Source organism: Poromitra crassiceps, assembly GCF_964638095.1.
Source record: "Poromitra crassiceps genome assembly, chromosome: 1".
Classification (NCBI taxonomy): domain Eukaryota; kingdom Metazoa; phylum Chordata; class Actinopteri; order Beryciformes; family Melamphaidae; genus Poromitra; species Poromitra crassiceps.
The window spans coordinates 112,119,421-112,145,328 of NC_139623.1; positions in this window are offsets into that span (position 1 = coordinate 112,119,421).

The window sequence follows — 25,908 nt, forward strand, 5'->3', positions numbered from 1 at the left end:
AGAGCAGTTTGAGCTCTATACCCCCGTTAAGGGTTAATATGACAATTTTGGAACTTGAGAAAAAAATTGAGTCGGTCAAAGTAAGTATTTAAATCACCCCTGTGTGCTCAGTTTGTCAAAAATAACTCTTATTTACAATTTTGATTTTCGTTTCGGAGATTTTTTAACCTCGCGTCATCAGGCTCTTCTCGGCGAGAAAGAGGAGATTTCCCTCGCTCGTGCACGAGCCCGGCCAGAGAGAGAGAGAGAGAGAGAGAGAGAGAGAGAGAGAGAGAGAGAGAGAGAGAGAGAGAGAGAGAGAGAATTAGAATTTTCGTTAGCCGGCTCTGTTCTGGTCAGCTGACAGAAACCGGGCTCTCAGCTGTCAACTGTCAAACCTCCTGTTTACAACTTGCAGCAACCAGCAGCCAGGCGCTCTGGGAGAGCGCGCGCTGCCTCTTATCACTGATACAAATCAAGGGGTCCACCCGCTATGCACAAATCAAGTCAAAGAGGAAAAAGACGAGATCAACAAAAAGAAAACAACGCAATGGGCAGTTAACAGCAACACACTGAGAGACGTCCTTGTACAAAACATACCTGGACTCCAACATACTGAAAGCAGATAGTTTTCACTCTACTCCTGCCTCGCGCCATTTACGTCTTATAAGACCCGCAGACGTTAAAGGTGCTCTTATGCTCGAGCAAGCTCCGTGGGGGTGGGGCCCCGCGAGTCTCCGTGAGTCACCGTGCAGACCTCGCGCTGGGGCAGATGCCATTATACTCAGAAAGTGATCAGCATATTGTGTGCATTGTACAATGGTGAAAACAGCCTGTGAAAAGTCGCAATGAAACGCTGTGCAGTACTGAGTGCGCTTTCACTCTCAAACGACCGCACATCAGCACATGAAGGACTCACCAAACTTGTTTTTACTGAAAGCCGTTTTTACTACTCCGCCCTGATAGCCTACTACTCTGTGCTGCTTTTAATCTCTCTCAATAATGCTCTCAACACAACACATTTACTTGGTGAAATGACTAAAAACGAACAGTTGCAAATCTAAGTTTGTAGCCTACCACATGGGTCAAGAAATGTGGCGAAAACACAGCTCAGTGTTCAGGGCACAATGGTTTAAATGCGGCCATGTTTGGAGAGAAGCTCGCGCTGTTAGAAAAAAAGTCAGGCAGAACGCGAGCGGCCGCTGGAGCTAGCGCTTAACCACGCCCAACAAATTTACATCATATGACGCGCCCGCCCCTCGCTCCACCCACGCGCCCTTCACGGCAGGGTGAGCATAATTCAGCCTTAACGCAGAGAGTTCTCTCTGCATGTCACCACATACAGCCCCCGCTGCTCTGTGTTACTTCCTGAAACTCGATCGCTCTTAAATGTTAATATACTTGGCCAATACGTATCTATCATACAAAATAAAGCAAGCTGCCAAACGGTAATGTCTTCATTTAATGTAGAACGCAAAACATCGTTAAACCCGCATTCCTGTGATAAAGTTAACGTTTGAGTCGGCTTTAAAACGGAGGGTGGTGGAATAGTGGGAGGGACTATTTTATTTCGTGGAAGACTGATTTACAGTATGAATAACAGACATTTAGCCATTTAGATTGCTTTATTTATTACACATGGAAATATAAATGACTGGTCTTATTGTTTTGTTGGCAAGTGACCATGGTATAAGCGGGTTAATGCACTTCGAGGTGTACATTATCACTTTTTAAGGGACTTCGCGGAGGCAACCATCCTCGGCTTCGCCTCGGACGGTTCACGCCTCTCGCGTCGTCCCTTAAAAAGTGATAATGTACACCTCGTCGTACATTAACCCTTACATAACTACTGTTGTTGCTCCAGCTCTAGTGACATCACGTCCCAACTCATGAACTTTGAACCGGTAAGATTACCTTAACCAACAGCTGCTGGAGGTCTGGAGGCAAGGCCTCTCTCTGTGTAATGGCCACTGCACCCGACACAGCTTCACCACAGCTCTCAGCTTCTGGACTTTAGACATTTCAATGTTCACACAGGAACTTTTCCTCCTGAACTGTGACCAACTTTACCTTTCTAAGCTCCAATAAACAGCTTCACAGCTAACGTTAGCTTCACAGCTAAACCATCTGAGTCCATTAAGTCTTCTTCTTCCTCTGAGTTAACGGAGTCCCGTCCCGCGTCCACTTTATATACTCGCGATAATATCACCCGCACATACGAGTCTTCTGCTTGTAAATTAAACCTCTGAAAGTATAAGGTGGAAATAATACGCTAGGCTACTGCTAATGTTGCTAAAGTTACTCTCGTGCATAGGAGCTTCAACACGCGTCACCACCACAATATCCAGAATGCCTTGCGGCATAGAAGAAGAAAGCCGAGCAGTCGGAGGGGAGCTGGGGGGGGGCATACCATGATTCTTCCGCTTGTGGTGTTTGTCGGCCTACTTGTAGCGATCCTGGGTCTGGGTGGATAAACAAAGCTTGTTGGTTCTTCGCCAGGAATGTTGTTGTTGGTTGTTATGGTAACCATGTGACCAGGACGCGCTCGTCCTCGATGAGGGCGTCACACGTCCGGGTCACATGGTTACCATGACAACCAACATTGTTGGGCTTGTAAGTTGGGGACCTCAGGTTCTCGCCTGTGTTGTTACATTATTTTAGCCTACTTAGATGAGAATACTAAGTAGAACTAGAAAATGTGATCACATTACTCCAATCCTAATCTCCCACTGCCTCCCAACTCAAGCCATCTGACTTTAAGGTGCTCCTGTTATCATTTAAATCATTACATGGACTTGCACCATCATATCTTTCTGACATCACTATCTATATATAAACTTGGCAATGTGGACTCTGTCTGTCTGTTTGCCACAGCTATGCCGTTTTACGTGCCATCGGGCTGAAACTGATGGAGCTGGATTTTTTAGTTAGGGCACATTAATTGCCCTAATTGGCCTAGTATTGATTGCCATAAGGCTAACGCTATAGTTCAGACTGATGACATCACTGATGATGTCATCAGTAATCAAGTCCTACCTGTCATGCAGTCCTACCTGTCATGAAGTCCTCCTACCTGTCATGAAGTCCTGGGCGTAGGGCGTCTCCACACTGCAGTTCACCATGCTGCTCACACAGGAGGGACTCGGCTTGTCTTCAGTCTGCAGGCTGTGCAGCTTGTTTAAATGCCACATCCACTCCAGACCTTTGAGCCTGATATCAAGACCATCCACTCCAGACCTTTGAGCCTGATATCAAGACCATCCACTCCAGACCTTTGAGCCTGATATCAAGACCATCCACTCCAGACCTATGAGCTTGATATCAAGACCATCAATTAGTGATTCCATCTGCTTGGTGAAGAGAAAAGTGTGTCAGGCGTGTGTATGTTTATGTTTATGTTGTTCATATTGTGTGGGCCTTTTCTGCTTCAATTTAGTTCCTTCCATTGATCACACCTGTACTGTTTGCTCTTTTATTCCTTTATTTGTATTCAATGTTTTACAGTTTTTATTTCAAACAGATGTCTTCTCATGTTATTGTAAAGCACCTTTCAACCTTGTTAAGAAAGGTGGTGGAAAACAAAGGACACCATATTTCTAATAGCTATCTCACACATCAAACATGGCCTCATTTAGAGATCTTTAGGGATTTAGGGTGTTTTTTTAAATTATATAAACAGGGTCAAATTCCTGCGTCAGGGCGAACACACACAGGTTACATTCCATGGAAGGTTATCCACAGGAAGATTACTGCAACAATTTCATTACACACAACAAAATGTTATGACTTTTCCTAAACGTTCAAGGACTTTACTGTGTGGACGATCATGTGTCTCTTCAAGGTTCCTTTACGACCAAAACCTTTACCACAGACTGAGCAAATAAATTGTTTATCTCCTGTGTGGACTATCATGTGTGACTTCAAGTGTGCTTCATTACCAAAACTTTTACCACAGACTGAGCAAATAAATTGTTTATCTCCTGTGTGGACTATCATGTGTAACTTCAAGGTTCCTTTATAACCAAAACCTTTACCACAGACTGAGCAAATAAATTGTTTATCTCCTGTGTGGATTATCATGTGTGTCTTCAAGTTTGCTTTATGACCAAAACCTTTACCACAGACTGAGCAATTAAATTGTTTATCTCCTGTGTGGACTATCATGTGTAACTTCAAGGTTCCTTTATAACCAAAACCTTTACCACAGACTGAGCAAATAAATTGTTTATCTCCTGTGTGGACTATCATGTGTGACTTCAAGTTTGCTTTATGACCAAAACCTTTACCACAGACTGAGCAATTAAATTGTTTATCTCCTGTGTGGACTATCATGTGTAACTTCAAGGTTCCTTTATAACCAAAACCTTTACCACAGACTGAGCAAATAAATTGTTTATCTCCTGTGTGGACTATCATGTGTGACTTCAAGTGTGCTTCATTACCAAAACTTTTACCACAGACTGAGCAAATAAATTGTTTATCTCCTGTGTGGATTATCATGTGTCTCTTCAAGTTTCCTTTCTGACCAAAACCTTTACCACAGACTGAGCAATTAAATTGTTTATCTCCTGTGTGGATTATCATGTGTGTCTTCAAGTTTGCTTTCTGACCAAAACCTTTACCACAGACTGAGCAATTAAATTGTTTATCTCCTGTGTGGACTATCATGTGTGTCTTCAAGTTTGCTTTAAGACCAAATATTTTACCACAAACTGAGCAGCTGAGGTGTTTCTTCCTTGGAACTTCACAGTTTTTCTGTGAGGCTAAACCTGACTGAGGTTCACTAGTTTCCATTGATTCGTCCTCACTGTCTTCGGTCTCAGAAGAGTCTGAAGTCTTGTCATCAGTAATTGGTTGGGAATTACTAGGTGGATCTGATACTCCACAGTCCTCTTCATCAGCTTCTGTTTTCATCTGTTCAGATGAGCAGCTGGCTAGAGGCTCTGTCTCTCTCTTCTCCTCAGTTTGGCTTTGATGAAGCTGGAAGGACTGAGATTTCTCTTCCTCATATTCACTCTTCACAGGGACAACAGAGAATGGGAACTTGGTGATGTCATCAGCCTCCTCCGGCCATTGAAGCTGCTCTCCCTTCTGACTGGTCCATAGTTCCTCCTGTTCCTCTTTAATGTGTGGAGAATCTGGGTCCTCCTGTTCCTCTTTAATGTGTGGGGGCTCTGGGTCCTCCTGTTCCTCTTTAATATAATGTGGGGGCTCTGGGTCCTCCTGTCCCTCTTTAATATCATGTGGGGGCTCTGGGTCCTCCTGTTCCTCTTTAATATCATGTGGGGGCTCTGGGTCCTCCTGTTCCTCTTTAATATCATGTGGGGGCTCTGGGTCCTCCTGTTCCTCTTTAATATCATGTGGGGGCTCTGGGTCCTCCTGTTCCTCTTTAATATCATGTGGGGGCTCTGGGTCCTCCTGTTCCTCTTTAATATCATGTGGGGGCTCTGGGTCCTCCTGTTCCTCTTTAATATCATGTGGGGGCTCTGGGTCCTCCTGTTCCTCTTTAATATCATGTGGGGGCTCTGGGTCCTCCTGTTCCTCTTTAATATCATGTGGGGGCTCTGGGTCCTCCTGTTCCTCTTTAATATCATGTGGGGGCTCTGGGTCCTCCTGTTCCTCTTTAATATCATGTGGGGGCTCTGTGTCCTCCTGTTCCTCTTTAATATCATGTGGGGGCTCTGGGTCCTCCTGTTCCTCTTTAATATCATGTGGGGGCTCTGGGTCCTCCTGTTCCTCTTTAATATCATGTGGGGGCTCTGGGTCCTCCTGTTCCTCTTTAATATCATGTGGGGGCTCTGGGTCCTCCTGTTCCTCTTTAATATCATGTGGGGGCTCTGGGTCCTCCTCTTCCTCTTTAATATCATGTGGGGGCTCTGGGTCCTCCTGTTCCTCTTTAATATCATGTGGGGGCTCTGGATCCTCCTGGTCCAGACTGGGGCTCCACTCCTGCTGCACAGCGGGAACCTCTTCTTTAATGACCAACAGCTGCTGGAGGTCTGGAGGCAAGGCCTCTCTGTGTAACGGCCACTGCACCCGACACAGCTTCACCACAGCTCTCAGCTTCTGGACTTCAGACATTTTAATGTTCACACAGTGACATACTGGAACTTTTCCTCCTGAACTGTGACCAACTTTACCTTTCTAAGCTCCAATAAATAGCTTCACAGCTAACGTTAGCTTCACAGCTAAACCATTCATCTGAGTCCATTAAGTCTTCTTCTTCCTCTGAGTTAACGGAGTCCCGTCCAGCTTCCACTTTATATACTCGCGATAATATCACCCGCACATACGAGTCTTCTGCTTGTAAATTAAACCTCTGAAAGTATAAGGTGGAAATAATACGCTAGGCTACTGCTAACGTTGCTAACGTTACTCTCGTGCATAGGAGCTTCAACACGCGTCACCGCCACAATATTCAGAATGCCTTGCGGCATAGAAGAAGAAAGCCGAGCAGTCGGAGGGGAGCTGGGGGGGGGGGGGGGGGGGGGCATACCATGATTCTTCCGCTTGTGGTGTTTGTCGGCCTACTTGTAGCGATCCTGGGTCTGGGTGGATAAACGAAGCTTGTTGGTTCTTCGCCAGGAATGTTGTTGTTGGTTGTTATGGTAACCATGTGACCAGGACGCGCTCGTCCTCGATGAGGGCGTCACACGTCCGGGTCACATGGTTACCATGACAACCAACATTGTTGGGCTTGTAAGTTGGGGACCTCAGGTTCTCGCCTGTGTTGTTACATTATTTTAGCCTACTTAGATGAGAATACTAAGTAGAACTAGAAAATGTGATCACATTACTCCAATCCTAATCTCCCACTGCCTCCCAACTCAAGCCATCTGACTTTAAGGTGCTCCATCATATCTTTCTGACATCACTATCTATATATAAACTTGGCAATGTGGACTCTGTCTGTCTGTTTGCCACAGCTATGCCGTTTTTACGTGCGATTGGGCTGAAACTGATGGAGCTGGATTTTTTAGTTATGGCAGATTAATTGCCCTAATTGGCCTAGTATTGATTGCCCTAAGACTGAGGCTATAGTTCAGACTGATGACATCACTGATGATGTCATCAGTGATCAAGTCCTACCTGTCATGCAATACCTGTCATGAAGTCCTCCTACATGTCATGAAGTCCTAAGCGTAGTAGGGAGTCTCCACACTGCAGTTCACCATGCTGCTCACACAGGAGGGACACACAGGCGTGTGTATGTTTATGTATGTTGTTCATATTGTGTGGGCCTTTTCTGCTTCAATTTAGTTCCTTCCATTGATCACACCTGTACTGCTTGCTCTTTTATTCCTTTATTTGTATTCAATGTTTTACTGTTTTTATTTCATACAGATGTCTTCTCATGTTATTGTAAAGCACCTTTCAACCTTGTTAAGAAAGGTGGTGGAAAACAAAGGACACCATATTTCTAATAGCTATCTCACACATCAAACATGGCCTCATTTAGGGATCTTTAGGGATTTAGGGCGTTTTTTCTAAATATATACAGTAAACAGGGTCAAATTCCTGCCTCAGGGCGAACACACACAGGCAGACTCTCATAAAGGCCAGGATCAGTTAATATATTATTACATATTTAAACAACCATAAACCGCTGCAAAAACAACAACAACAACAACAACAACAACAACTTGACAATACATATCCAGAAATGATCCTGACTTAGATGACATGAGAGCTAAAGTAGGAACATAAAGATTTAAATGCCGTCCAGAGTTCAGAGGTCAGTGGCACAGGATTATTTGCATGTGACGATCATGAGCAATGAGCTTGCAGTGGAAATGTCTGTGATCTTGACACAGCCTTGTTATTCTCACTTGAATGAATGAATGAATGAATGAATGGTTTATTTTCGGTCATAGGTTATAATGAACCACAAACAAATGTAACAATTTGTGTGAATATACAGCAAGAGAACATCATCATACCTGTACAGACCATTTCACACAAATACAATTTATACAGTCAATGACCGAAAAAAGGAATAGGCTGAAGCCAAGGCTTATTTTTTGCCTATCCTGTATAATCCATTAGAAAAAACCCAGAATATCTGCAACAAAATAAAGAATAGAAAGAAAGACAGAATTTACTGTAAGTTATAATCCTGAATTATTTTACTTTTTAAGGCTTTTTTAAACCTCAACAATGATGTACACAATTTCAAATCATCACAAAGGCTATTCCATAGTTTAACTCCCAAAACTGAAACACATCGAGATTTGACATTAATTCTCGCTTTTCCTGTTTTAAAAATGCATAACCCTCTTAAATTATAATTTCCTTCTCTTAAATTAAAACCAACCAACCTTCAACCAGTTGCGGCTCTTCTTGTCTTGTGACAAACCCAGAAGCGTCATGCCCATTGTAACTGAGGGGGCAATTGCCCCCTCAGATTTTTGAGAGGTAAATTTTTTTTTTTTTTTTTTTTTAATAAACATAGGCTATATTATTATAGGCTGTGTATGGTAGTTGAAACATAGTTTCAAGTTTACGTTTATGTATGTTTGTAGTTAAAACAAAAACATAAATACTGTATAGGCTACATACAGTACAACACAAAAGGCTGTTATTTACCCTTTGTCGCCACCTGGTGAGTAAATATATATAACTAAAACCATTAGAATTGACAACCGGTCCGCAACTTTTTTTTCCCATGTATCTACCAGTCCTTGGCACAAAAAAGGTTGGGAACCCCTGCTCTAGAGGAAAGATTTCTACCTTCTGAAAAGGCAATACCAGCCAAAATAAACATTGTGTTACATTGCTTTGAAACATGTGGTCTCCCTTTTTTGTCAAGTCCATTGAGCCTGGGCAGTGGCAATGTACTTAGTCTGGTGATTATGGATCTTTCCAGGAGGCTGAGCAGTTTGGAAAATAGCCTTATGGTTACACCTGCTCAGTCTGTTAATTTAAAATTAGATATTCCTCTAAATCTGGCTTCTAACCCCCCAAATTTTTTGCCGCCCTCCGGGCGGCGCCACTGTTCGCCCCCTCAGATTTTTGGCTTGCATGACGCCCCTGGACAAACCCCATAGTGTGTGTGTGCTAGCAGGATCCAGTAGATTATGTTGCACCCTTAAAATGAACCGTGCTCCACGCTCATCTTCATTTGACAACTTTTAATAAAATAAAGGCTCGGTTTGTTACAAAGCATTTTCATGTCCGTTCAGCACGCTCAACTTCTTCTTCTACTGTCAGACCTTGTACAGACACACACGTCTCAGAGAATCTCTTAAAGGCACAGTGCTCTATAAATGCAGCTTACTCCAGCAAGATCTAGCACTTATTCTGTAGCTTTGTTAATATTGTAATAATCCGCTTCCTGGATTATTAATGAAGGAACAGAAGAGGCGAGTACTTGGTCTGCAGGCTTTATTCCGTTCACAACACACAGCTTCCAGCGCTTAGCCACGCTTGGCTACGCTCCTAGCTAACACACTCAGCTCCTAGCTACACACACCTGTCCAGTTCCCTCGTATCTTCAGACTCACAACACACGCACATTTCCCTGCTGACAAAATGGCCGCGTCCCGCTCAACCAATCCCCAGCGAGCTAGCCACCCCACATGACTCCATGTCTCCTTCAGGTGCGTTACACTATTCCCAGCCGCGTTCAAGTGCGGTAGGAAACCACACTACAACACCCCCAGCTAACTAACCCAACCCTCAGACAATCCCATGTTTACTGACAACCCCACATCGCTACACAGCCCCCCCTTTTACACAAACACTTGTCCCAAGTGGCACAGTAAACATGCAACACAACATCAACATTACACGTTTTTTTCTCTTTTTCCCACACATCTCAACCACCACCAGAAGCCCACTAGTCCCATTCCCCCCCAGCAGGTTCAGTCCTCCGCAGGGCAACTCTCCTCGGCCCCCCCTTGTGCTCTACAGACACCACATGCACGGCAATAGCCCCGCACATCCTCCTTGTGTTGGTTCCAATAGAAATGTTTCCGAACACTGCGGAGCGTCTCCTGAGCCCCCTGATGACCCAGTCCCCGTCCCCTGTGAGCCCACCGTAACACTAATACCCGCAGGTGGCTGGGTACAACCTTCTGGACCCCCGTTATCCTCCCGTGCCCTGTCCTCTCCAACAGCCCCTCTTTACTCAGACGCAGGTCGGTGAACATGTTCCACAGTCCCTTCGTTGTACCGGAAAACATGTGCGTCTCCTCCACAGGGGGCCGGTGTCCGATCGCCACACACGCGAGCATCTGACTGATGTCCGCGTCCTCCACCTGCCTGCGTCTCCACTCCTCCACGTCGACATCCGTGATGTCCATGTCGTCATCCTCCAGGTCCACATCTGAACAGTACTCCTCTTCCTCCGCCTCTTGCACTCGCTCGTCCTCCCGTCCTCCTTCCCCAGGGGGCGGCGTGTTCAGGGCATTAGGGAGAACCCCACCGGCAGCGATCTCCGCCTCCGCTTTCTGCTCAGCAACCGTGGGGGGGGGGTGTAGCCGCTAGGCTGGGCCGGCTCCTCCGGTGGTAACCCCTCTCGCTCACCCGGAGACACGAGCGTTACTCTCCCGACTGTAACAGCGCTGCGGATGTCTCTCTCCACCGTGGGGGGTGCAGAGCGACTAGGCTCCTCCGGCGTTAGCAACACCCGTCCATCTGGACAAGCAGTCCACACTCTCCTGACCTGAATGCCCGGCTCTGCACTGCTCCGCTGCTCCGCCGCTTGTTGCTCAGGCTGCTCCACTGCTCCGCTACTCCGCTGCTCCTCTGCCTGTTGCTCCGGCTGCTCCCCCGGCTGTGTGTCTCTTCCAGCGTTCACACTCCTAGTGCAGTCTCTGGCTAAATGCTGAGGTGAATGGCACGTCCAACAAAGTCTCACCTGTCCGCCGCCTGCACGTCTCTCCTCTCCCGCTGTTCTCCAGTCCCCGACAGCTTCTTGACATTCTCTGGCTAAATGTCCGATCGCGCCGCATGCCCAGCAGGCTCCCTGCTGTCCATGTCGTTGTCCCGCATACCCGGTCCGTCTCCCGGGACCGCTTCGGCACCACCTCGCCACGTGGCCCGGTTCTCCACAGGTCCAACACTCTCTTTGCGGCTCCTCCGTCCGCTTCTCTCCGCGCTGCGCGGCCTCCCGTAGCAGCTCCATAAGCCCCTCTGCCCAGGCCGGCGTCGCCTCCAACAGCCGTCTGACCTCCTTCAACACCCGGGCTTCCATGCCCGCCAGCATCGAGCCGAACGTCAGTATAAGGGGAGCCAGCACAAGCTCCTTCTCCCCGTTCGGCAACGGCCATTCTCCGTCGCGCACCATCGCCCGTGGTCTTTGTAGTGTTAGCAGACACAGCTAACCTTGTATCAGCTAGCAGACACAGCTAACCTCTATCAGTTAGCAGACACAGCCAACCTTTTAGCAGCTAGCAGACACAGCTAGCCGCCCACGCCTGGCCGATCCTCCAAGGCGTTACTTTTCACTCTGTCCCGTTCCCCTTCTCTCCGCGCTGCCTCTTCACTCGGTGCCATGGCACGAGTCCGATACCTCACGAGTCCGACACCTCACGAGTCCGAAAAAAGAGGCTAACTTCCCCCAGACCCTAACCCAAAACCTAACCTCTCCCACCCCCACGCCTAAACCTAACCTCCCCCAGACCCTAACCCAAAACCTAACCTCTCCCACCCCCACGCCTAAACCTAACCTCCCCCAGACCCTAACCCAAAACCATGAGGTGTCGGACTCGTGAGGTATCGGACTCGTGAGGTATCGGACTAGGGGGCAGTCCCCCTTCACTCGCCCACTGTAGCACTCCAGCCGACCTACTTGAGGGAAATCCAGCCCGATTAGCTTGCAGCTGGCTGGAACCTCCGCGGCGAGCAGCAACAGTCCGTCTCTCCGTTCCTCTCTTTTGATGCTACCGCACGAGGCGAGCGGCAAAGTTCGTAGTTACACTCTGACACCAATGTAATAATCCGCTTCCTGGATTATTAATGAAGGAACAGAAGAGGCGAGTACTTGGTCTGCAGGCTTTATTCCGTTCACAACACACAGCTTCCAGCGCTTAGCCACGCTTGGCTACGCTCCTAGCTAACACACTCAGCTCCTAGCTACGCACACCTGTCCAGTTCCCTCGTATCTTCAGACTCACAACACACGCACATTTCCCCGCTGACAAAATGGCCGCGTCCCGCTCAACCAATCCCCAGCGAGCTAGCCACCCCACATGACTCCATGTCTCCTTCAGGTGCGTTACACTATTCCCACCCGCGTTCAAGTGCGGTAGGAAACCACACTACAACACCCCCAGCTAACTAACCCAACCCTCAGACAATCCCATGTTTACTGACAACCCCACATCGCTACACAATATACCTTAAGCAATAAGTATTTCTCAAGTAGAAAATAATAGTATCAATAGTCTGATGTAAACATGAATTCAAAACAATGTCAGTTATGTTATTTTCTAGGATGCAACACCCTCCCCTACTACAAAAGGGTGAAAAACAATTTAACTCTTTTTTTTTCATCTTCCATGTAGCACATTCAGGGTATGAGACACTTTTAACCGTTAATGCATCGACTATAACATAAGCAATGAACTGAGTGGCATACGGTTACAGTTATCCTAACACTACTGAGCACGTCCCAGACTACAAAAGCACAATTACAGGAAAAATACCAAAATATCTTAACTCCTGTTTCGGTGTATTGACTTACTTATTGGTACATTGGTAGGCCTCCCAAGTCCTCTAAGTCACTTATAGCAACTACCATTACCCCTTGCTTAATACATTAATGCATTATACATGCCATGAGTTGTAGTATTACTGATAATTTGTGTTGAGCTCTAACTTCCGTTACACATTTTCCATTGATCAATATTCTTTTCAGTACTCCATTGTGTTTGATTTTCAATAGTCCCAGGTAGTCAAACCTTACACATGACTACATCACTATAACTGTATTACTCATTAAACGTTCATTCAACAAATCACAAATTCTACTTTTAACTTGACTATAAACTCAAATGTTCTTATATAGCGTCCATGTTATTCTTAAACTCTGTTTATTATTTCACTGCTGTGTATGTTGGTTGTCCCAATTTATCATAAGTGTAAACAGTTTTTGGTTGGGGTCTCCTCGTGGATCGTCTTGGTCTCTCCACTTCAGGATCATCCTCGGGACCCTCTGATACATCCTCTTGACTTTCAGAGTCAGAACGTTCCACTTCTAGCTCCAAGTCCTGCTGCCTCATTTCCAGCACAGGCTCCTCAGCTTGAGTGTCGTCCTGAGCAGGTTCATTTTCCTCCTGAGTCTGATGATTATCATCCTGGTCAGGTGTCTCAGTCTCAGAGTCCACTCTCGGATGCGGCTCTGCTCTGGCCAACTGCTTAGCTGTAGGTTCAAAGACTTGGGCGTGTGGATTCAGATGTGTGTCCTGTGTCGGTTGAGCATACATCATACTCGTTCTCGCCGAGACTGTCTGAATCTTCAGCAGGAGTATGAATCAATTTCTTTTCTTTTTGTTTGTTCGTTTTTCTTTGATCTGTTTTCTTTTCTTTCAGTGGTGTAGCATTCTGTCCATCAAGGAGATAAGGGCAAGGCAGCAGCAGATTTCTGTGTAAAACCCTCTCTCGACCTTCTCCATCCAGAGGCTTCACAGCATATACAGGACTGTCAGTTCCTTTTCTTTCTTTAACGACATGTACTTTGTTTTCCCAGTATGCACGGATCTTTCCTGGTCCTCCTCTTTCTGAGAGGTTCCGGATCAGTACATGGTCACCAGGTTCAAGAACTGAGCTCCATGCTCTCTGATTGTAATGTCTCTGTCCTCTTTCTGCTGATTTTCCCATATTCCTTTTTGCGATGTTGTATGCTTCTTGCATTGACTTTTTCCATTTCTCAGCATATCCTGCTCGAGATGTAGTGTTTGTCTCCTCTTCATGTGGAAACATGAGATCGATTGGGAGTGTTGGCTCTCTTCCAAAAAGAAGGAGAAAAGGAGAGAATCCTGTTGATTCATGCACAGTGGAGTTGTATGCATGGACCACTTTGTTTAGAGAGTCCTTCCAATTAGGACTCTGTTGGTCTTGCTATCGGAAGAAGAAGGAGACCGCGCTCTCTTGCCTTTCTTCGTAAAGACAAAAGGACAATGTGAATGGAGGCAAGAGTAGGGAGAGTATAACGTCGCAACGGTAAGATAACGTAAATAGTCTATTACTTAGCTTTTGAGAAGCAAGGAAACGAGGTAACTTAATCGGCTGTTAACACTAAGACCGTGGTCTGTTAAGGCTAACCGCTAACGTTACGTTAGCTGACAAGCTATCGTTAGCTAGCAAGCTAACATTAGCTTGCTACTTAACATAAGCGCGACCGACGCAGATACACTGTATCTGTGTATGCACTCAGTGTATGCACTGTTTTAATATAAAACACAGCCTTGTTTTGTTTGTTCGTCTTCTCTGCATGTGTGTTTCGTGATATGCTGCATTTACAAAGTACGATGGCATTGTCATTGGCGGGGGTGGGGGGAATAATTAATAATTTATGAAGTCGCTGCGGTGCGGTAATGCCATTTATTGCAATGCGTTCATTAACAACTGGACAACTGAGCTCTTCACGGAGACCAGCGGGCTTCGATAGGCTACTATTAGCCTCTGTGCTAACAGCACAGAGCGGGAGCGTACCTATGTTCCCCGGGTCCTATATTCCCCGGGTCCTATGTTCCCCGTTTTTGTGGGACCGGGGAACATAAAACCCTTCCTAACCTCCCCCAGACCCTAACCCAAAACCTAACCTCTCCCACCCCTCACGCCTAAACCTAAGGTCGGCATTGCGGGTGGTCGGCATAGCGGATAGACACCCCAAATGTTACGGAGAGTGTTAAAAACGGGGAACATAGGACCCGGGGAACATAGGACCCGGGGAACATAGGGATGACCCCCACAGAGCCAGGCGACTGAATGAAGCAGTGGCTCTCACTAGTACCAGCAATTGGAATGGCGCAAATAACATCGTCCTCGATGAGGGCGTCACACGTCCGGGTCACATGGTTACCATGACAACCAACATTGTTGGGCTTGTAAGTTGGGGACCTCAGGTTCTCGCCTGTGTTGTTACATTATTTTAGCCTACTTAGATGAGAATACTAAGTAGAACTAGAAAATGTGATCACATTACTCCAATCCTAATCTCCCACTGCCTCCCAACTCAAGCCATCTGACTTTAAGGTGCTCCTGTTATCATTTAAATCATTACATGGACTTGCACCATCATATCTTTCTGACATCACTATCTATATATAAACTTGGCAATGTGGACTCTGTCTGTTTGCCACAGCTATGCCGTTTTACGTGCCATCGGGCTGAAACTGATGGAGCTGGATTTTTTAGTTAGGGCACATTAATTGCCCTAATTGGCCTAGTATTGATTGCCATAAGGCTAACGCTATAGTTCAGACTGATGACATCACTGATGATGTCATCAGTAATCAAGTCCGACCTGTCATGCAGTCCTACCTGTCATGAAGTCCTCCTACCTGTCATGAAGTCCTGGGCGTAGGGCGTCTCCACACTGCAGTTCACCATGCTGCTCACACAGGAGGGACTCGGCTTGTCTTCAGTCTGCAGGCTGTGCAGCCCGTTTAAATGCCACATCCACTCCAGACCTTTGAGCCTGATATCAAGACCATCCACTCCAGACCTTTGAGCCTGATATCAAGACCATCCACTCCAGACCTATGAGCTTGATATCAAGACCATCAATTAGTGATTCCATCTGCTTGGTGAAGAGAAAAGTGTGTCAGGCGTGTGTATGTTTATGTTGTTCATATTGTGTGGGCCTTTTCTGCTTCAATTTAGTTCCTTCCATTGATCACACCTGTACTGTTTGCTCTTTTATTCCTTTATTTGTATTCAATGTTTTACAGTTTTTATTTCAAACAGATGTCTTCTCATGTTATTGTAAAGCACCTTTCAACCTTGTTAAGAAAGGTGGTGGAAAACAAAGGACACCATATTTCTAATAGCTATCTCACACATCAAACATGGCCTCATTTAGAGATCTTTAGGGATTTAGGGCGTTTTTTTAAATTATATAAACAGGGTCAAATTCCTGCGTCAGGGCGAACACACACAGGTTACATTCCATGGAAGGTTATCCACAGGAAGATTACTGCAACAATTCCATTACACACAACAAAATGTTATGACTTTTCCTAAACGTTCAAGGACTTTACTGTGTGGACGATCATGTGTCTCTTCAAGGTTCCTTTACGACCAAAACCTTTACCACAGACTGAGCAATTCAATTGTTTATCTCCTGTGTGGACTATCATGTGTAACTTCAAGGTTCCTTTATAACCAAAACCTTTACCACAGACTGAGCAAATAAATTGTTTATCTCCTGTGTGGACTATCATGTGTCTTTTCAAGTCTCCTTCACGACCAAAACCTTTACCACAGACTGAGCAATTAAATTGTTTATCTCCTGTGTGGATTATCATGTGTCTTTTCAAGTTTCCTTCACGACCAAAACCTTTACCACAGACTGAGCAATTAAATTGTTTATCTCCTGTGTGGATTATCATGTGTGTCTTCAAGTTTGCTTTATGACCAAAACCTTTACCACAGACTGAGCAATTAAATTGTTTATCTCCTGTGTGGACTATCATGTGTAACTTCAAGGTTCCTTTATAACCAAAACCTTTACCACAGACTGAGCAAATAAATTGTTTATCTCCTGTGTGGACTATCATGTGTGACTTCAAGTGTGCTTCATTACCAAAACTTTTACCACAGACTGAGCAAATAAATTGTTTATCTCCTGTGTGGATTATCATGTGTCTCTTCAAGTTTCCTTTCTGACCAAAACCTTCAGCACAGACTGAGCAATTCAATTGTTTATCTCGTGTGTGGATTATCATGTGTCTTTTCAAGTTTCCTTCACGACCAAAACCTTTACCACAGACTGAGCAATTAAATTGTTTATCTCCTGTGTGGATTATCATGTGTGTCTTCAAGTTTGCTTTATGACCAAAACCTTTACCACAGACTGAGCAATTAAATTGTTTATCTCCTGTGTGGATTATCATGTGTCTTTTCAAGTTTCCTTCACGACCAAAACCTTTACCACAGACTGAGCAATTAAATTGTTTATCTCCTGTGTGGATTATCATGTGTGTCTTCAAGTTTCCTTTCTGACCAAAACCTTTACCACAGACTGAGCAATTAAATTGTTTATCTCCTGTGTGGATTATCATGTGTGTCTTCAAGTTTGCTTTATGACCAAAACCTTTACCACAGACTGAGCAATTAAATTGTTTATCTCCTGTGTGGACTATCATGTGTGTCTTCAAGTTTGCTTTAAGACCAAATATTTTACCACAAACTGAGCAGCTGAAGTGTTTCTTCCTTGGAACTTCACTGTTTTTCTGTGAGGCTAAACCTGACTGAGGTTCACTAGTTTCCATTGATTCGTCCTCACTGTCTTCGGTCTCAGAAGAGTCTGAAGTCTTGTAATCAGTAATTAGTTGTGAATTACTAGGTGGATCTGATACTCCACAGTCCTCTTCATCAGCTTCTGTTTTCATCTGTTCAGATGAGCAGCTGGCTAGAGGCTCTGTCTCTCTCTTCTCCTCAGTTTGGCTTTGATGAAGCTGGAAGGACTGAGATTTCTCTTCCTCATATTCACTCTTCACAGGGACAACAGAGAATGGGAACTTGGTGATATCATCAGCCTCCTCCGGCCATTGAAGCTGCTCTCCCTTCTGACTGGTCCATAGTTCCTCCTGTTCCTCTTTAATGTGTGGAGAATCTGGGTCCTCCTGTTCCTCTTTAATGTGTGGGGGCTCTGGGTCCTCCTGTTCCTCTTTAATATAATGTGGGGGCTCTGGGTCCTCCTGTCCCTCTTTAATATCATGTGGGGGCTCTGGGTCCTCCTGTTCCTCTTTAATATAATGTGGGGGCTCTGGGTCCTCCTGTTCCACTTTAATATCATGTGGGGGCTCTGGGTCCTCCTGTTCCTCTTTAATATCATGTGGGGGCTCTGGGTCCTCCTGTTCCTCTTTAATATCATGTGGGGGCTCTGGGTCCTCCTGTTCCTCTTTAATATAATGTGGGGGCTCTGGGTCCTCCTGTTCCTCTTTAATATCATGTGGGGGATCTGGGTCCTCCTGTTCCTCTTTAATATCATGTGGGGGCTCTGGGTCCTCCTGTTCCTCTTTAATATCATGTGGGGGCTCTGGGTCCTCCTGTTCCTCTTTAATATCATGTGGGGGCTCTGGGTCCTCCTGTTCCTCTTTAATATCATGTGGGGGCTCTGGATCCTCCTGGTCCAGACTGGGGCTCCACTCCTGCTGCACAGCGGGAACCTCTTCTTTTATGACCAACAGCTGCTGGAGGTCTGGAGGCAAGGCCTCTCTGTGTAACGGCCACTGCACCCGACACAGCTTCACCACAGCTCTCAGCTTCTGGACTTCAGACATTTTAATGTTCACACAGTGACATACTGGAACTTTTCCTCCTGAACTGTGACCAACTTTACTTTTCTAAGCTCCAATAAATAGCTTCACAGCTAAACCATTCATCTGAGTCCATTAAGTCTTCTTCTTCCTCTGAGTTAACGGAGTCCCGTCCAGCTTCCACTTTATATACTCGCGATAATATCACCCGCACATACGAGTCTTCTGCTTGTAAATTAAACCTCTGAAAGTATAAGGTGGAAATAATACGCTAGGCTACTGCTAACGTTGCTAACGTTACTCTCGTGCATAGGAGCTTCAACACGCGTCACCGCCACAATATTCAGAATGCCTTGCGGCATAGAAGAAGAAAGCCGAGCAGTCGGAGGGGAGCTGGGGGGGGGGGGGGGGGCATACCATGATTCTTCCGCTTGTGGTGTTTGTCGGCCTACTTGTAGCGATCCTGGGTCTGGGTGGATAAACGAAGCTCGTTGGTTCTTCGCCAGGAATGTTGTTGTTGGTTGTTATGGTAACCATGTGACCAGGACGCGCTCGTCCTCGATGAGGGCGTCACACGTCCGGGTCACATGGTTACCATGACAACCAACATTGTTGGGCTTGTAAGTTGGGGACCTCAGGTTCTCGCCTGTGTTGTTACATTATTTTAGCCTACTTAGATGAGAATACTAAGTAGAACTAGAAAATGTGATCACATTACTCCAATCCTAATCTCCCACTGCCTCCCAACTCAAGCCATCTGACTTTAAGGTGCTCCATCATATCTTTCTGGCATCACTATCTATATATAAACTTGGCAATGTGGACTCTGTCTGTCTGTTTGCCACAGCTATGCCGTTTTTACGTGCGATTGGGCTGAAACTGATGGAGCTGGATTTTTTAGTTATGGCAGATTAATTGCCCTAATTGGCCTAGTATTGATTGCCCTAAGACTGAGGCTATAGTTCAGACTGATGACATCACTGATGATGTCATCAGTGATCAAGTCCTACCTGTCATGCAATACCTGTCATGAAGTCCTCCTACATGTCATGAAGTCCTAGGCGTAGTAGGGAGTCTCCACACTGCAGTTCACCATGCTGCTCACACAGGAGGGACACACAGGCGTGTGTATGTTTATGTATGTTGTTCATATTGTGTGGGCCTTTTCTGCTTCAATTTAGTTCCTTCCATTGATCACACCTGTACTGCTTGCTCTTTTATTCCTTTATTTGTATTCAATGTTTTACTGTTTTTATTTCATACAGATGTCTTCTCATGTTATTGTAAAGCACCTTTCAACCTTGTTAAGGAAGGTGGTGGAAAACAAAGGACACCATATTTCTAATAGCTATCTCACACATCAAACATGGCCTCATTTAGGGATCTTTAGGGATTTAGGGCGTTTTTTTTTAAATATATACAGTAAACAGGGTCAAATTCCTGCCTCAGGGCGAACACACACAGGCAGACTCTCATAAAGGCCAGGATCAGTTAATATATTATTACATATTTAAACAACCATAAACCGCTGCAAAAACAACAACAACAACAACAACAACTTGACAATACATATCCAGAAATGATCCTGACTTAGATGACATGAGAGCTAAAGTAGGAACATAAAGATTTAAATGCCGTCCAGAGTTCAGAGGTCAGTGGCACAGGATTATTTGCATGTGACGATCATGAGCAATGAGCTTGCAGTGGAAATGTCTGTGATCTTGACACAGCCTTGTTATTCTCAGTTCAACCAGTTGCGGCTCTTCTTGTCTTGTGACAAACCCCATAGTGTGTGTGTGCTAGCAGGATCCAGTAGATTATGTTGCACCCTTAAAATGAACCGTGCTCCACGCTCATCTTCATTTGACAACTTTTAATAAAATAAAGGCTCGGTTTGTTACAAAGCATTTTCATGTCCGTTCAGCACGCTCGACTTCTTCTTCTACTGTCAGACCTTGTACAGACACACACGTCTCAGAGAATCTCTTAAAGGGACAGTGCTCTATAAATGCAGCTTACTCCAGCAAGATCTAGCACTTATTCTGTAGCTTTGTTAATATATACCTTAAGCAATAAGTATTTCTCAAGTAGAAAATAATAGTATCAATAGTCTGATGTAAACATGAATTCAAAACAATGTCAGTTATGTTATTTTCTAGGATGCAACACCCTCCCCTACTACAAAAGGGTGAAAAACAATTTAACTCTTTTTTTTTCATCTTCCATGTAGCACATTCAGGGTATGAGACACTTTTAACCGTTAATGCATCGACTATAACATAAGCAATGAACTGAGTGGCATACGGTTACAGTTATCCTAACACTACTGAGCACGTCCCAGACTACAAAAGCACAATTACAGGAAAAATACCAAAATATCTTAACTCCTGTTTCGGTGTATTGACTTACTTATTGGTACATTGGTAGGCCTCCCAAGTCCTCTAAGTCACTTATAGCAACTACCATTACCCCTTGCTTAATACATTAATGCATTATACATGCCATGAGTTGTAGTGTATTACTGATAATTTGTGTTGAGCTCTAACTTCTGTTACACATTTTCCATTCATCAATATTCTTTTCAGTACTCCATTGTGTTTGATTTTCAATAGTCCCAGGTAGTTAAACCTTACACATGACTACATCACTATAACTGTATTACTCATTAAACGTTCATTCAACAAATCACAAATTCTACTTTTAACTTGACTATAAACTCAAATGTTCTTATATAGCGTCCATGTTATTCTTAAACTCTGTTTATTATTTCACTGCTGTGTATGTTGGTTGTCCCAATTTATCATAAGTGTAAACAGTTTTTGGTTGGGGTCTCCTCGTGGATCGTCTTGGTCTCTCCATTCCAGGATCATCCTCTGAGGCCTCTGATACCTCCTCTTGACTTTCAGAGTCAGAACGTTCCACTTCTAGCTCCAAGTCCTGCTGCCTTATTTCCAGCACAGGCTCCTCAGCTTGAGTGTCGTCCTGAGCAGGTTCATTTTCCTCCTGAGTCTGACGATTATCATCCTGGTCAGGTGTCTCAGTCTCAGAGTCCACTCTCGGATGCGGCTCTGCTCTGGCCAACTGCTTAGCTGTAGGTTCAAAGACTTGGGCGTGTGGATTCAGATGTGTGTCCTGTGTCGGTTGAGGTATCCATACATCATACTCGTTCTCGCTGAGACTGTCTGAATCTTCAGCAGGAGTATGAATCAATTTCTTTTCTTTTTGTTTGTTCGTTTTTCTTTGATCTGTTTTCTTTTCTTTCAGTGGTGTAGCATTCTGTCCATCAAGGAGATAAGGGCAAGGCAGCAGCAGATTCCTGTGTAAAACCCTCTCTCGACCTTCTCCATCCAGAGGCTTCACAGCATATACAGGACTGTCAGTTCCTTTTCTTTCTTTAACGACATGTACTTTGTTTTCCCAGTATGCACGGATCTTTCCTGGTCCTCCTCTTTCTGAGAGGTTCCGGATCAGTACATGGTCACCAGGTTCAAGAACTGAGCTCCATGCTCTCTGATTGTAATGTCTCTGTCCTCTTTCTGCTGATTTTCCCATATTCCTTTTTGCGATGTTGTATGCTTCTTGCATTGACTTTTTCCATTTCTCAGCATATCCTGCTCGAGATGTAGTGTTTGTCTCCTCTTCATGTGGAAACATGAGATCGATTGGGAGTGTTGGCTCTCTTCCAAAAAGAAGGAGAAAAGGAGAGAATCCTGTTGATTCATGCACAGTGGAGTTGTATGCATGGACCACTTTGTTTAGAGAGTCCTTCCAATTAGGACTCTGTTGGTCTTGCTATCGGAAGAAGAAGGAGACCGCGCTCTCTTGCCTTTCTTCGTCAAGACAAAAGGACAATGTGAATGGAGGCAAGAGTAGGGAGAGTATAACGTCGCAACGGTAAGATAACGTAAATAGTCTATTACTTAGCTTTTGAGAAGCAAGGAAACGAGGTAACTTAATCGGCTGTTAACACTAAGACCGTGGTCTGTTAAGGCTAACCGCTAACGTTACGTTAGCTGACAAGCTATCGTTAGCTAGCAAGCTAACATTAGCTTGCTAGTTAACATAAGCGCGACCGACGCAGATACACTGTATCTGTGTATGCACTCAGTGTATGCATTGTTTTAATATAAAACACAGCCTTGTTTTGTTTGTTCGTCTTCTCTGCATGTGTGTTTCGTGATATGCTGCATTTACAAAGTACGATGGCATCGTCATTGGCGGGGGTGGGGGAATAATTAATAATAATAATTTATGAAGTCGCTGCGGTGCGGTAATGCCATTTATTGCAATGCGTTCATTAACAACTGGACAACTGAGCTCTTCACGGAGACCAGCGGGCTTCGATAGGCTACTATTAGCCTCTGTGCTAACAGCACAGAGGCTACTGACTGCCTTTCCGAAGCCCTGCCACTCCGAACGTTAACTTCCATTATTCGGACTGGCGGTCGTTCACCTTAGAAGCCACAATGCCGACCTTAAGGCCTAAACATGGTCGTCCGTCCGCCTCGAATTGGAGCCGTCTGGCGGCGCCAGCGAGCCCTACATGCCTCGGACGCCACTACGCCCCCCCCCCCCCCCCCCCCCCCGCGGAAGCTCCGTGTGAAAATGGCGGAGATTGTGTGCCAGGCAGTCTGAATGAAATTGAATGTAACGTTCCCAATTCTATGTATTAAATTCTAAAAAACGACCCTCAACATTTGGGAAGGCTAAGCCACACAACTAGTTGTTATAATCTAACATCATGCTTTGAAAGGCGACTTTACGACGAAGAGCCAGGGCAACGGCCAATCACAACTCTCCTGCAGCTGTCGTCACGCACGTATCGTCGCCGTGAAGTCACATTTTCGAGCAGCCCCCGTCAGCCGACGGCGGCCCCTCCCCGTAGGACGGCGGTCCACCCGCCGTCACACGGGGAGGGCGGGGCGAGGCTCTGACGGACGACCATGTTTAGGCCTTTAGGTTTAGGCGTGGGGGTGGGAGAGGTTAGGTTTTGGGTTAGGGTCTGGGGGAGGTTAGGTTTAGGCATGGGGGGAGGTTAGGTTTGGCGTGAAAAACGGGGAATATAGAACCCGGGGAACAGAGACATGATCCCTTTCTGAGCGCCGAAATTTCGGAGTGGCAGAACGTCGGAGTGGCAGCACGTCGGAGTGGCAGCATGTAACCCAGCACAGAGCCAGGCGACTGAATGAAGCAGTGGCTCTCACTAGTACCAGCAATTGGAATGGCGCAAATAACAAAAACGTTAACGTTACAGGTCCTCACCAACCACGCGTGTTGATTAACTAGCTGGCAGTAAACTGACTGAATTACTGGCTGATATAACATTAGATTCGCGTGGGCTTTTGAACCTAATGAGAGCGATTTGACGAGAGGAGAGGAGAGTTGAGAGAGAAACACAGCTGCTGATAGCCTCAACGCGCGACTTATCAGTGTGTTCAGCGTTGAGGCTGCTGCTGTGAGCGACTTCAACTTTCACTTTGGAAACAGGCGAGTTAAATTAACAGTTGAAGACTTGTACTCACTTTGGGTTGAAAACAGGAAAGAACTGAAGGTTCTTCTTTGTCTTAACCATTGATACCGGCGCACGTTCTCTAGAGTGGGGCCCTCTAAACCTACTGCACGTTTGTAAACAGCCCCTGTAAACCGGCCTTTTTCGGAGAAGTTGCCAGAGCGGTCGGCGTTCACTAAAACCTTCATATCTCAGGCTCTATAGCACATATAAACATAAAATAAAAAGCATTTGAGAGCTTAACCCTTTGGCTTTTCGTATTATATTTGCCCTAACGTTAATTTTTATTTTTTATTTTTTTTAACCCCCACAAATAAAAATAAAGATTCTAACGCATTTTAAGAAATGTTAATCAAGATTACGGCAAATGTAACCCTTCCAAATACAAAGCCACGGGTTTAAGCTCTCAAATGCTTTTTATTTCATGTTGATAGCTACTATAGAAGCTGAGGAAATCGGTTCTGTTCAACCCTTGACAATTACTGCAACACGAGTAAAGTTTAGCGATCTCCGTTTTGCAGTCGTCTTGAAATACAACGCAAATTCGCCAAAAATGTCACTCACCCAATGAGCCTTGGCTAGCGTTTCAACAGTCACGTCATAATCTGATTCTGAATCTTGTTATTCATTCATGTCTTCATCCTCAAAGCAGCTCATACTCCGTTCATGTCATCAGCCATTTTATACTGCCTGAAACGCAGCTGAGGGTTTTCTGAAACTTGGCAGAATTGCCAATGTTCGCTAAAACTTTCAGGCTAATCAGATTGAAATATGAAATACACTAATAAAGATTTGAAAGCTTAAACCTTGTCTTTCATTTGTCCTAAATCGCCTAATTGTTCTCTTCAGCAGGTCATCTCAGCAGTTGCAGGTCTGCCTTTTAGTGACAAACGGGTAAATAGAAATGTAATTTTGTCATATGTACATAACAAATCAGTAAAATTTAAATGCTTACTATACTTTCAAATAGACCTTTGAGCTGTTGAAGCTGATCGAGGAGGTGACTGGCGTAGGAGGAAGAATCAAGAGAGGGGAGCTCACACTGATGTCCTTTGTCTTCGATGTCATGCTCCCAGAGGTAAGATAGCAATTGGTGGTACACCTCAGGCTAAACCTGGATGAGCATACTTTCATTGTGCTTTCATGGTTTGAAGATTACTTTCGAAGGGGCGGGGAATGGGGGGTGCATATCACAGATAAGACCGGGAAGCTGTTTCAGTGTATCGGAGCATGAAAACCGAAGGCTAGCTTTGTCATCTTTAAGTCTTAGAAGTTGTAAACAGTGCTTATAGTTCTCAAGCATCATGCCTGATGTCATGCAGACGACAGTTTTAAATCCATTTTATACTTAATTCAATACATACTACACATTTCCTCCTGGACAATTTTTCAGGGCCACACATCTTTTCTTGCTTTAATCCCTGTCTAAAAGGTCAGCCTCTCATTACCTGAAAGACATGGCTGACTCATAGCTGACAAGCACAGAAATATAATTTGGTGCGAGGCCCACTGCTTTTAAACAAGAATAGATAACAATAATAGATATTATTAGTGAATCAGTAATAGTAGGCCTATAATTGTCTATAAACTTATCAATACTATTACTCTGAAGTGTGATGTAATTATAGGGGTAGTGTGCTCAATCTTTTATTCCTCTGGAAAACAACAAAGGCAAAACAAAAGGCAAAAAAGTTTTAACTTTGTACCCAGGGCCAGGGATATGCCGCACCCGTTATGCTGTCCAGTATTGTCTTTGTGTTGTAACATGTCGTGATTGGATCATTTCTTAACTGTTTCTCAAGGCTCTTTCACACACAGATCATGCAAAATTGTTCGGGAAGCCCGTAAAGCCTGGTAGCCTCGCCACAGAAATTGCTTTCACACAGAGCCAAGCAGCACGGCCACATCCCCGTGCTGCTGTGTACTTTCAGGTGAAATCCCCCGCTCCCGGATTGAAAGGCGAGCAGAGGGATTTCCAGCTCCTCCTAG